Source organism: Lutjanus erythropterus, chromosome 1, assembly GCF_056507025.1.
Source record: "Lutjanus erythropterus isolate fLutEry1 chromosome 1, fLutEry1.hap2, whole genome shotgun sequence".
Lineage (NCBI taxonomy): Eukaryota > Metazoa > Chordata > Actinopteri > Lutjaniformes > Lutjanidae > Lutjanus > Lutjanus erythropterus.
In genome coordinates this window covers 48,510,802-48,523,692 of record NC_139317.1, presented here as the reverse complement: position 1 = coordinate 48,523,692, position 12,891 = coordinate 48,510,802, and positions in this window count along the sequence as shown.

The window sequence follows — 12,891 nt, the reverse complement described above, 5'->3', positions numbered from 1 at the left end:
CTCCACCAACTGCAAGCACCTGGCTGTCACCTGATTGATCAGCTGAAAGGGTCAGATTGGCTCTTAATTTTGACAACAAATGTTATGTGTTGTATAAATATAAATTTTTGTGTAATTGTAAAATTAACGCTAAACATAGCAGTCTTATGTCATGCAATGACATTTGAATCTGTAACCAAGCAGATATTTTGTGGTTGATAATAGTAATAAACGTTATGACTTATAAAATGAATAATTACAAAATTCTTTACAAGGCAGATAAAAGAAGAGAGGATCATGTAACATACGAGCAACGTCTTCTATTTCAACATGTCTTTTCCTGTATTTTCTCTGAATGCTGCTGGAAACTGTCCAACTTGACTGCAGCTTTTTGCCACCTGATGTTATCTACTCTCCAGGCGAGGTGCAGTTGAGAATTTATTAGATTCATCTCCACAGTACCTTTTTTATATGTTGTTTGTATTGTATCACATCGTATCATATCGTATTGTATCCTACCAACTATTAAGGTGCTGCTTTTACTGCCATGGCTGCAGGCATTATTGGTAAGCCTCATGGACCTTTTCATGACTCCCATTAAATCAAGGTAATTTATTCATTGTTATACAATGCAGGGTTGCACAATGAAAATAAAGTTTTAGTCCCCTCAAGCTACACACACATATAACATATATACAGTACAAACAAATACTTCTGAACAGAATAGGATGAAAAATAAAATAAAATAAACTGTTATTTGTATGCATATATATGTCTACATACATACATCGAAGAAATAATTCTGTAGGCAAATTTTTGAATTTGCATCAGGTTTAACATAAACAGCAGAAAAGGATGTTGATGATAATATGGTTGACATCTTCACATAAAAAAGAACATCTCTCCATTAACTTTGACTGCCTTTGAGCACAAACATCACAGATGTAAACAAAGAGTCTTCCTTCCTTGTCCTGACGGAGTCTTGTCGTGTCAGCACCGAACAGTCTGCCAAGTACAACAGCTTGATCCTGTGGTGGAGCAGGTTCCTATAAGATCCTGCTTGGCCAGCCTGAGTCCCACTTTGTCTACTGGACATTAGCCAGAGCAACCTGAAGTCCAAGCTGGGTCAACATGGCTCGCATCCCTGTGCCTTGCACTTCCTTTCCCAATGCCTGCAAGTATATGTCTGTCATAGGTGATATGTGTTTCAGCATTAAAGCCAAAAACATAAGGGATTAAAACAGAAATGCAGTGAAGTTTGAAGGAGCTACAAGCAACAGCATCTGTTGTTCTATTTTTTTTTATGTTCGTTTCAAGTTGCTTCCTCTTATTTGAGCTGAGATTTGCTGCCTGAGAGGCAGAGCTAGAGAGCAACCCTGCTGCCAGTAAACAGGCAAGCATCCATTTTGTGGTCACTGATTGGTTGGTTACAGCAGTTCCACTGAGGCAGCTGGGGGTTTAGGGCCTTCCTCAAGAGCATCTTACTGATGGTAATGAGATTGCTGCTCTATCATTTTCCTTTTTTTCATTTTCAGTGACATTGCTTGTACCTGTAATATCACCACAGTGGTGAGATGAGTGACCATGACTAGGACCTGACATTAATGACAACACAAGCTAATTATTTAATCTTAAAACCTCCTGTGACTCATGACATTTTTCTCTGAAAGACCTGCCCACAAGTGTCAAACAACAGCAAATATAAAAGCTTTCCTGCTTGTATAAGGTCTGGAATCTGCAAAAACATCAATAACGCGCAAACAAAGCAAGACAAGGTGACTTGCATTACCAGGTGGAGACACATGGCTGAGTGATAACTGTAGTATCTGTGTTTGTCAGGGAGTGCAAACAGTGACTGATTAGTGATAAAGTGCGGTGACTTTGAACAACCAACGAACAACTCCCACACAAGGGCCGTAACACTGTTGGCATGAACATCAAGACCAACGTCCGGCAGTAAAGTGTAAACACAAAGTGAGTCAGAATTCAGTGGAAAGTATCAGCGATGTATGTCAGCACAATTTTTTGCTAAAAAGAGCACCGGACTGAATTTGCCTGAACAAAACTTTAACTAAAAAAACACATCATCAGGTACTGGGCAACTCCTGAATGCAGGCCTACAGCATATAGATGAGACAGTTTTAGAGTGGAAGCTAACACTCTTCCTGCTTCCAGCTTTGTGCTAAGCTAGGCTAACATCTTGGATGTATTTTTGCTCACTTTAAACGCCTGCTATTATATTTCCCAAAGTGTTCCTATAAGAAAAAAAGAATCAAGAAAGGGGTTTGGGGGGGGGGGGGGGGGGGGCTCTGACACTTTATCAGACTTTAACCTTGGTTAAACTGGATGATAGCATACAGGTCCCCTTATTGTGGTCCTCTTATGATTATACACTGAGATGTGCTTTTTATTTCACCGTATATCTGATAACTGCAGTTACTGGTTACTTTACAGATGAAAATGTTATGTGCAGAACATGAAGCTGCAGTAATAAAATATGAAGTGGGGTGCTTTATTAGCTCAGTTGACGGAGCTTTGTCAGAGTGCTGTGAAACTGTGTCTACTGCTTGGGGCATCAAAAAAGCAAAATGTGGGTGCAATGGAGGCAAACTTGAATGGACGGCCAAGGAGATACCTGCACACTTATTTGGCTGGGCTAGAAAACCACCAAAAAAGTTCACAGGCAAATGCAAAAATGGTCTATTTAATTAAGACACAAGTGTTCAAAGGTGCTTACAGAGCAAAAAAAGATATAAGGTGAATGAAAGACTTCAGCTGTCCTATCAAATAAAGCAGGGATGCTCAACTTGGCACTTTTGTAAATTGACAGGAGGCCAGGGGCCAAATAAAAAACAAGCATTAATAATACGATATAATAATGTGTTCTTACTGTGTTACCAGGCAAAACACTGCACTGAAGCAAGCACGATTTAACTCATGATTGCACCTGATACTAACAACTTTGCATACAGCAGTTTGTTATTTGGCAAATTAAACTCAGTAGTTTAGGACTGGTATGAGGTGGCAAAATTCATCTGTCCATTTTTCATTGAATAGCCTGTTTTCATTTTGTTTTTTTTGTGGTGGTGGTGGGGTTATGTTCTTTTATGCCTTTAATTGCATGGGACAGCTGAAGATATGACAGGAAAAGGAGCAGATCTGCAGCAGATTTCCAAAGAAAATTAGTTGACAACTATTTTGATAATTGTTTCACCATTTTTTCAAGCAAAATTTCAACATTTGCTGGTTACAGCTTCTTAAATGTGGATTCATGCTGTCTCTTTGGGCTCTGGGAATTTTTTTTGACATTTTATAGCCTAAATGATTGATCACTTTATCCTGAAAATATTCTGCAGATGAACTGATAATGGAAATTGTTAGTTGCATCCCTGTTGAGTCTCATTCCCAGGTTGTCAAATACCAACACTTTGAGTTGGTGACATGACTCAAGCCACCAACACATATACGTGTGTGAACACATGGTCCTGGTGGTAGGTGGACATGTATTTGTGTGTGTGCATGCATATATTAACCGTCTTCCTAAGTGTTGCACTACACTGGGGCATTTGGAAGGCTGAATGGAGGAGTGTAGTGGAACAGGGAGGGACAAGTTTGCTTTCACTGGAGGGAGGAACGCAACACATAAATCCTCCAGCTTCTCTTTGATAAGGCTTCAATTCACCAGGGATCATGTACCATGCTAATAGCTGCCTGCTCCAATCTCCCAGCCAGCTCACATAACACACACACACACACACACACACACACACACACACACACACACACACACACACACACACACACATGCAAACACATGTAAACACATACAAATGTATGTGGCATATTTGTTCAAATGTATGTAAAAAAACACAAAACAAATTTATGTTAAAAGACAGGAAAAGTTTATGTTTAAAAAGAATCTGCTAAAAATGTATATGGGGAGACTTTCTCTATAGAGATAACCATAGTTACTCTCTCATACACACACACACACACACACACACACACACACACACACACACACACACACACACACACACACACACACACACACGCACGCACACATCTCACATCTCCACACCCCCGGGCCAAAATCAGGCCATTTCGGTCTTGAGATGTTCACACAATTAAGTCAACCTAATGCGAGTGGACAGGCGCCTACTGCCATGGCTGCCAGACACAATATGCTGTAATTACACATTCACTAAATGCAAACATCTGAAAATGTTTCTTCTGTCTACTCTGCAGCCTGAAAGAATAAAGGGATCCAAGGTTACATGCCAAAATCTGTGGTGCACAACTAGCTAATATTCATCCTCATCAAGATTCACAACACTAAGATTCAGTTGTGAATGAAAAGAGCAGATTTATATAAGATTTTTTATTTTTTAGCTAAATATGTCAAATTACTTATTAAAATTTAAATTAAAGGGTTTGTGATATTTAAAAATTAGAACTTAATTTTCAATATTTTCCACCAAAAGCTTGATGTTGTGCAGAACACACCCAGAAACATTTAATTGAATATAAATTTTTATAAATTTATTGTTTCATCAATGTGGAAGCAACAAAACTAATGTTTTCAAAGTTCTCTGCAGACCAATGTGCTGAAATGAAAGCAGTCTTGCTTAATTCATTAGTGTGGGTGTTGCTCAAAGCCTTGCATGCATTCAGGGTTAATGCAGGCTGCAGACAGATGTGATTCTAAATAGCACCACACTGTGAGCGTTCACTATAGCTCACCATGACCCCCACGCTACCCTCTGAAAAAAGGCACCAGAAAATGGTTGTTCTGGAATGAAGCATAGCAGAACCTTTAAGTGTGCTGTAAAGAAATCTGTAGAATGTGCAGGCTGCCGGACTAAAGGCCCCTCTAGGCCTGTCCAGTGCTAATGTGTGTGTATATGTGTGTATGTGAATATGTGTCTGGCTGCTGGCTTCACTGCAGGGAAGAGATTAAATACAGTCAGTATTTCATCTCACCGCAGCCTTGCTGAGGCAGCAGAGCCACACCTGACTCTCAATGCAACATCCACCCCCCGCTGCAAAATATCCCTACTGACTAACTGAGGCCGGCAGCCAGGTCCCCCTGAACCCACCCTCAGCTCAGTCTGACCAGTCTGACCGGAGGACGTCCTGGCATCCAAGGACGGAATAACGGCAAGTGCTGACCACCCACCGCACAGCCAAGCATTCTGTCTCCTCTGTGTAGTGGTTGGCCTCCTGGGCAGACAGCTTCCAGCAACACCAAACTTTGGACGCCATTCACTTGGTGAGACAAATGGTCCCCAGCCTTCTGTCTGATGCATCAGTCTGCTGCACGCGAGCAGCTCTGTGAGGCTGTCGCGCTCATTGTAAAGACTAAAATTTGAGATAAAACAAAATACTGACAAGATCAAACCTGATGATGGCACTGGATAAAAAGTCAAATCACTGCAGTTCACAAACACCATGACACTGGGTTGTTAAAGAATGTATGTGCCAAAATCCATCCAGTAGATGAAATATTTCACTTTTTTCATTCATTCATTCATTCATTCAACCTGTATTTCTCGGGAATACATTGATTTCATTTTCAATGATGCCGAGATTACGGCAGAAATACAATAGAAACAGAAGAAGAAAAGACAGAAAGAAAAAAAAAATAGATAAATAAATAGCCAGTAAGAAATTTACAACTGATTAATACAATTTCTAGTTAAAACATGTGCATGTAAGAACATTAAAACTTCTAAGCATAATTTTAAAATCTCCCAAAGTTATCAGGGACTCTAAGTTTAAAGTGCATTGCAGGTTATTCCATGTGTCAGGAGCACAGAATCTAAAAGCAGTTTTTCCTAGTTCAGAATTGACACGAGGAACATGAAGTGTTATCCTGTCCTGAGAGCAGCTCTGATAAGCTCCTGTCCTTACATGTAATAGTGATGTAAGGTAAGTTGGTGATTTGTTAAATAAATAAATGAATATCAATGATGGCCTCGTCTCACAGAGAGAGACGGCCAGCAAACTATATTATACAGAATACAGTGATGGGTACTGTAGGTGTTGTCAGTGATGAACCTAAGAGCAGAGTGGTAAACTGCATCCAGGGGCTTAAGGGTTGTAACAGCAACATGTCTATAAATCACATCACCATAATCAAGAAAAGGGAGTAAAACAGATTCAACAATTCTTTTCCTACAAAACATTGATAAGTGAAAACATGATGCAAGTAAAAAAAAAGAAAAAAAAGGAGTCAATAAACTTGTTTGATTCAATGTTTGAAAACATTTCATGGCAATACATGTACTAGTCATTGAGATATTTCAGCCTGGACCAGAGTTGTGCACCAGACCACACTGCTAGCTAAAAATACCAAACTATGATGCAGAATCTGAGATCACCCATAGATTACCAAAAGAGCATTTTCAAAGTTTGGATTTTGGTTTTCCATCTGCTGCCATCTTCACAGTGACTGGAGCCAGAAATCCCAATACATATCCAGAGTAGTTCATGGTTGTGACTGATTATAGACCATACTGACAAAGACAAAAAAACATTAGCTGTTCTACCTTAAAGGGATAGTTCAGCCAGAAATGAAAATTCAGAAATTATCTATTTGTCCTAATACTGACTGAAGATCAGGTTTGTTTTTTTAGTCCACATCCACGTGCACATGCACAATGTCTAAACTGGGTCTGTGTGGTGTGATGGTCTGCAAACAGCATGTTGGGACTTTAGGAGACTTGGATTACACCAGACAGGCAGTATGGGGGTATTTTATGTATTTTACCAGTTGTTTTTATGTTTGAAAACTGGTCACCATTCACTTCCATTGTTTGGGAGATTCTGCAACATTGTTTTCCTGTGAAACTCCAGCAGTGTTTTATGGACTAACAACATAAACCCAACTGTCAATCAGCATGAGCGTGAGGAGCTAATGACTGAATTTTCATTTTTGTGTGGACTATCCCTTTAAGCCAGCATGGCTGTAGACTCAGACTTGTTTTTCATGTTATCCACTTGGAACTTCCAAGAAGCAAAGCTGATCTACTGACAGCAGCAGAAGACAAACAGGAAGTGAGGTGTTATGATAAATGCTTGATCCAATGCATAGAATGTCAGCCACTGAAGAAAATCCAGAAATATTTAAATTGCTATCATTCTTGGTTAATAGTTTTGTTACATTTTGGATGAATCTGTGTTTAGCATGATGAGTGACGCAACATTCAGCTTTCTCCCACACTTCAGAAGTGTTGAACGACGGTGACAGTGAATGAACTGTGGTACTCCATAAGCTGTAAATGAGGGCAATAGGACCAACAAAGAATACATTCCTCAGACAAGAGGGTTTCAACGGCCTGTTCTCAAATAAAAGGCGAGCAGACTCTGCTCTATAAACCATGCAGGGCCCTCTCACTGGGAAAACTTTGAGCATTTTATGCCATTCCTCAACCTCTCTGCGTCAATTGGCCAAGGGGAAATGAGGATAGCGGCCATTGCAGGTCTAAAGAATGCCTACAGGGGTCCGAGCTGTCAAGGTGGTCCCATTAAGGATCATTAGTTTTATAGTGCTCCTTAACAGGCCTGACTTCCTGGATAGCCTAAACTGTTACTTTGATTCATGACTTACAAAACAAGCAAAATGGAATCAAAGATGGTTCTCAGAAGGCCCCTTATATTCACCTGATGACAACAATTCCCACATTGTTAGAGGCTGTTTTCCAGTTTCTATGTAAAGACTTAGTAAGAGGGTTCCTGAAGCAAATGGCTCTGTTGTTGTTGGAAATAAAATCTGTGCTACCACAAACCAGTTTGCTTCAGTGTATGTACATGTGTATATACACACAATGTCTGGGCATTGGACACGTAGACACAGAGAGGTCAGATAAAACGTCCACTGACACAATCCAGTCAGTGGCATCTGAGGAATGTTAACAGTGTTTTAACGACCTGGGCAGGCAACAAAGACATTAAGAAGACACCAAAAGAGGTGTGTGTGTGTGTGTGTCTGTGTGTGTCTGTGTGTGTGTGTGTATTTAAGTGGAGGGCTGTAAGTGAATAGAATAATAAAACCAGTCTCACACTACTCATGGTCAACCTGGTTTGACGTTAATAAGTTAACTGAATCTGAACAAAATAAAGTTTATCACTTTTGGTACCAGACAAATTAAAAAGCAGGTTAAAATCAGGATAAATTGCATTAAAATAGAAAGAGTGAATGAGAAGAAATTTCTTGGTGTGATAATTGATGATAAACTTTGTTAGAAGCCACATATAAATAATGTGAAAATTAAAATGTCAAAAACCATTGCTATACTTTATAAAACAAAGGATGTTCTTAACAAGAAGTTATTATACACACTTTATTGTTCTCTGTTACTTCCATATATGACCTATTGTGTGGACATATGGGATAACACATATAAAACTAACACTCAGCCTATTTTTAAATTACAAAAAAGAGCTATAAGACTCATAAATCGATCAAACTTCTGTGAATCAACTAACTTATTGTTTGTCAGTTTAAATACCTTTAAATTTTATGATTTAGTTGAATTTATAACAGTGCAGATAATGTACAAAGCACACAATAATTGACTTTGCCGCAGTACTCAGAGGCTGTTTGAAATGAGAGAGAGTAGGTCCGATCTGAGGGGAACAGGTTTTTTCCAAAAAACTAAAACAAGAACAAATATTAAGCAGAGATGTGTTTCTGTTAGAGGTGTTAACTTGTGGAACAGTTGTGAAGATGAATTAAAAATATGTAGTTCACTTTCCTCATTTAAAAATATGTATAAAACTAAACTAATCAAAAAATATATAAATCAGGTATGAAGAAGAGTAATAATGAAAATACTGAAACTGTGTTTGATTGTATTATTGTTGCGGAACTTTACTTATTTATTTACTTTTGTAACATGTCTGAGAGTTTGTCTGTTTTTTGTTTTTTCGTTTCTTTTTCTTGTTTTCTTTTTTCTTTTTCTTTTTTTCTGAAGACTTATGTTGTAACTCAGATCATGTAGCTAAAGAAGTCACCTTGTTAATGTTGTTTCTGTAAAAAGGGTAGGCATAATAAGCATGAGCTTCAGCCTACACCTTTTCGATTAGCTTTAGCTAATTAGCTCCCTCATATTATGTTTGTTGTTGGGGAAAATCTTCTGTGTTTTTTGTCGAGGGTGTGTTTTGAATGCTAATTGAATAAAAAAAAGTCTATTGATCATCTTTTATTAACTCAAATAATCAAGAATCTAAATAAAACATTAAAATTATTTCATTTCTCCATGATATTTACAACTGCAGATGACATGCTGATGATGAGGTTTGTTTCAGTGGATTAGTCATTTACATTATAGCTTGATTCTGTCCGTTTCCTGTCTATGGAGATGTTTTAGTATTTAACCATGTTTTAGAGCCGGAGACTCTGAGGCCCCGAACAAAAGGAAGTGTCTTTTTCTGCTGTAGACTTCTGAAACCATGTCATCACTTCAAAATCATGTTTATAATAAATTCTCATCAAATGCCAGTGGTGTTTCTTTTGCAACATGTTCTCACTCCCGACTCATCATATACAGCAGCTCAGTAACTGGTTCTACGATTCAAAATATGATGCTATAGGTACCCCTCAAGTTAGCAATAATAAATATGCAACATCCAGGTAGACTTTCAAATTAAAGGTGCAACAACTGCCTGGTTATGTAAAGGCAATTAAACTTTTTGGTTAGGTTTAGGAAAAGATCATTGTTTGGGTTAAAGTAAGTATGTTAGTCATATAAGTTCATGTACGTAACATAAGTTACGTCACTTAACTCTTTTCCCGCAAGTGTTTTTGTTTTTAAAAAAGTTGCGAGCCAGCACTAGCATTTTTGACAAACTATGAGCAGCCTCTCGTGTCGTGGCTGCTGTGGAGGTCCGGGCTCTGCAGTATGAGCAGCCCCACTCTGTGCTCGGGTCATGGTGCTCTCTGCCCCACGGATCTGCTGCTGAGCACCGATATTTCCAGGTTACTGAACATCATCATCTTCTTCTGCTGCTCATTTCCAGTGGTTCTCTTTTTGTTCCAACAAACCATCACAGCATACCCTGCTGCCTGAAAGTAAAAATTGAAAAGGTATCTTATCATTGGCGGGGAAAGAGTTAAAGAGGAGTCCATGGTGACTTTTGGTTTTACACAGGACATGAACCCTGTTCTCCTGGGTGACAGTGTTTGTCTGACCATCCACCCCACCTCCTCCATATGTAGACTTTCTCACTCTTTATATTACGTCACCTGACTTCAACAGCACATCAAAACATAACACAACAGGAACACCTGCAGAAATGCTGCTACGTATAGCGTCATAGTTTGAAGTAGAGCTGCCCCAGAAGAGTTTTTCTGTTCAGTTTCAGTTTTCAGTTTTATTTTATTAAACATAAACATAAACATAAAATATAGCAACAATACAGTGGACGACTAACGACCAAAATAGATCCACACCACAAACTACGTTATTTAAATAAAGGCAGGACATTGCTCAAAAAGACACCTAATTTACCTACTACTCTTGATTTATGTGTCTGCAGTAATAATATAAGTTTGAACATAGATGACTAACCAAGGTTTTTTGGCAAAAATTCCTATATCAGCCTACATGAGTATGTTATGTATATGTTTTACCAGTAAAACTCATGTTTTAATGCTTTTCCTCATCATCTGCAATGGGAAAAACAGGATCCCCAGAGCTTCTCTCCCCCAGCTGGCTGGTGTCACCTGCCCTGTGCAGTCCTTTGTGCCATGAATTACAGGTTTATTTTGACCAAGCCAGGACCCATTGTCCAGGATCTCCAAGTCCACAAACAAAACATTACAGATTATTTGACATTACTTTATATTGTGCACCAATTTCTTAAAAACTGCAAAGACATAAACGAAACTCACATTTATTGTACAAACCTCTATCTTAAAGATTAACCACATCCCTCTTTCAGAACAGAAGCCATGAAATCCACAGACTCAGTGATCCGGTCATTAGCCTACATACTGATGAGAACAACTCACATCCCTGCTCAAACAACCTGTTACTGTAATGAATCACAGGCTTTATGACTTGTCTGTAGTTTATTTGTCTGACTTACCTGAGCTGATGTTGAGTGCTTTCTGACTCTGTTCAAGTTGAGTTTTTATATGAATCAATCACAAACCTGTGACATAGAAAAACAACTAAAACCTGTTTAGTTGCACAAACAGGGCAGTAAAGATGAGTGCAGATGAAAATGATATAAGCTTTTATACTGTTTTGAGCTAACCTCTCTCTCCCTCCCTGTCTGTCCTCCAAGTCTTATCTATGGCCATTTATAGTGGCCATTAGCATTGAAGGGCCTGGTAATCTGTAGCTGCAGGGAAGAAAATTCACTTTCAAAGAGCTGAAGCCATTCTCTGCTCCATCTCATACCACCTCCCCCTCTGTCGCCTCCTCCTCCTCCTCGTCCTCCTCTCCTAGGCTCAGATCCTTTATGTTGACATCTGTCCACCACATTCCAAACACATCTCCTCATCCATACCTGTTGGTTCATTACAAAAAGCTGATTCTTCTCTGCATGACAAAAACACATTCTTACATGCTTGCAGTTGTAAAATGTCATATGTTTATTGGGTTCCTTGTCCTGTGTGTGTGTGTGTGTGTGTGTGTGTGTGTGTGTGTGTGTGTGTGTTTGAACTTTGTTGATCCCTTGGAGGAAATTTGGTTAATTAGAGAGCAACTTCCTCACACAGCCTCCATTGCTGTTGGGAAATTGAATCATAGTCTCCTGCATGACATTTGTGATATGACAGTCTTGTAATGTCAAATGTAATAATAAACTTAGTTTTTATTTTGCGTCATGATATCTTGTTGCACTTTGTTTACCGTATTTCTCCCTCACATTCAATACCCTATTTTCATATAAGCCCTTCCAGGGACAGGTGTTGCAAATTAGCATCTGCTATAAACACTATGATAATTGCATCAGAAAGCTGTTTTCTGTTTGGAATTATTAAATAAAATAATTTATAGATAGATGTGAAGATCAATGTCACTCTCATTTGTGCAATGATGTATGGTTAAGTATGGAACTAGAACCAGAAGGAAGTCTAGCTTAGCTTTAAGACTGAAGCTGGTATTACACTTTTCACAAATGCATGAGCAGCCGTTGGAGTGCATGTGGCATTAATTTAGTCCTCAGTGTGTATGTGTGGGCTCTGTGCAGACATCTGCATACTTGTCCATTTTTTGAGACCACACAGATTCCTCAACCTTCCTATACGGTCACTACAGATGCCCATCTACTACATGTGTGGAGCGCTTCCTCCAAGCAGACTCCAGTAGTATAAAACAGAACTAATAGGCGTCCATGAAATCTGCAGCTGTCCGTGTACATGTCCATTCGGGACTATAATAGAAGCCTGACTGCATGGCAACAACTAGCCTGGCACTGTCCAATGGGAGAAAATACACATGCTGTCCCAGTACCTCTTACTGCTCTAACTATTTCTGGAGAAAGTCTGGCTAGTATTTTCTCCTTTCTTCTAGTCTTAATGCTAAGCTAAGCCAAGTGCCTCCTGGCTCCAGTTTAATATACTTAACATACAGATCCAAATTGGTTGTCAATCTTCTCATAAGCATTTCCAAAATGTTGAGCTAATCCGTCAAAACTTCAAAAAAATAAGATATAAACTTTGTGAGATAAGAGTTTATAATTAAATTGCTATACACTGAACAAAAAATACTGTTAACTCTAGAACCACTTGATAACTCAACTTTCAGTTGTGTCTCTCAGTCTTCCTCAGAGGATGTTTGTTGAGCTGTTTTTTTTTAATCTTTTTAATCAAACAACACATTTTTTTAAAGATATTTTGGGGCTTTTTTATGCCTTTATTTAGATGGGACAACTGACTGCAGCAACACTTGTCACCCA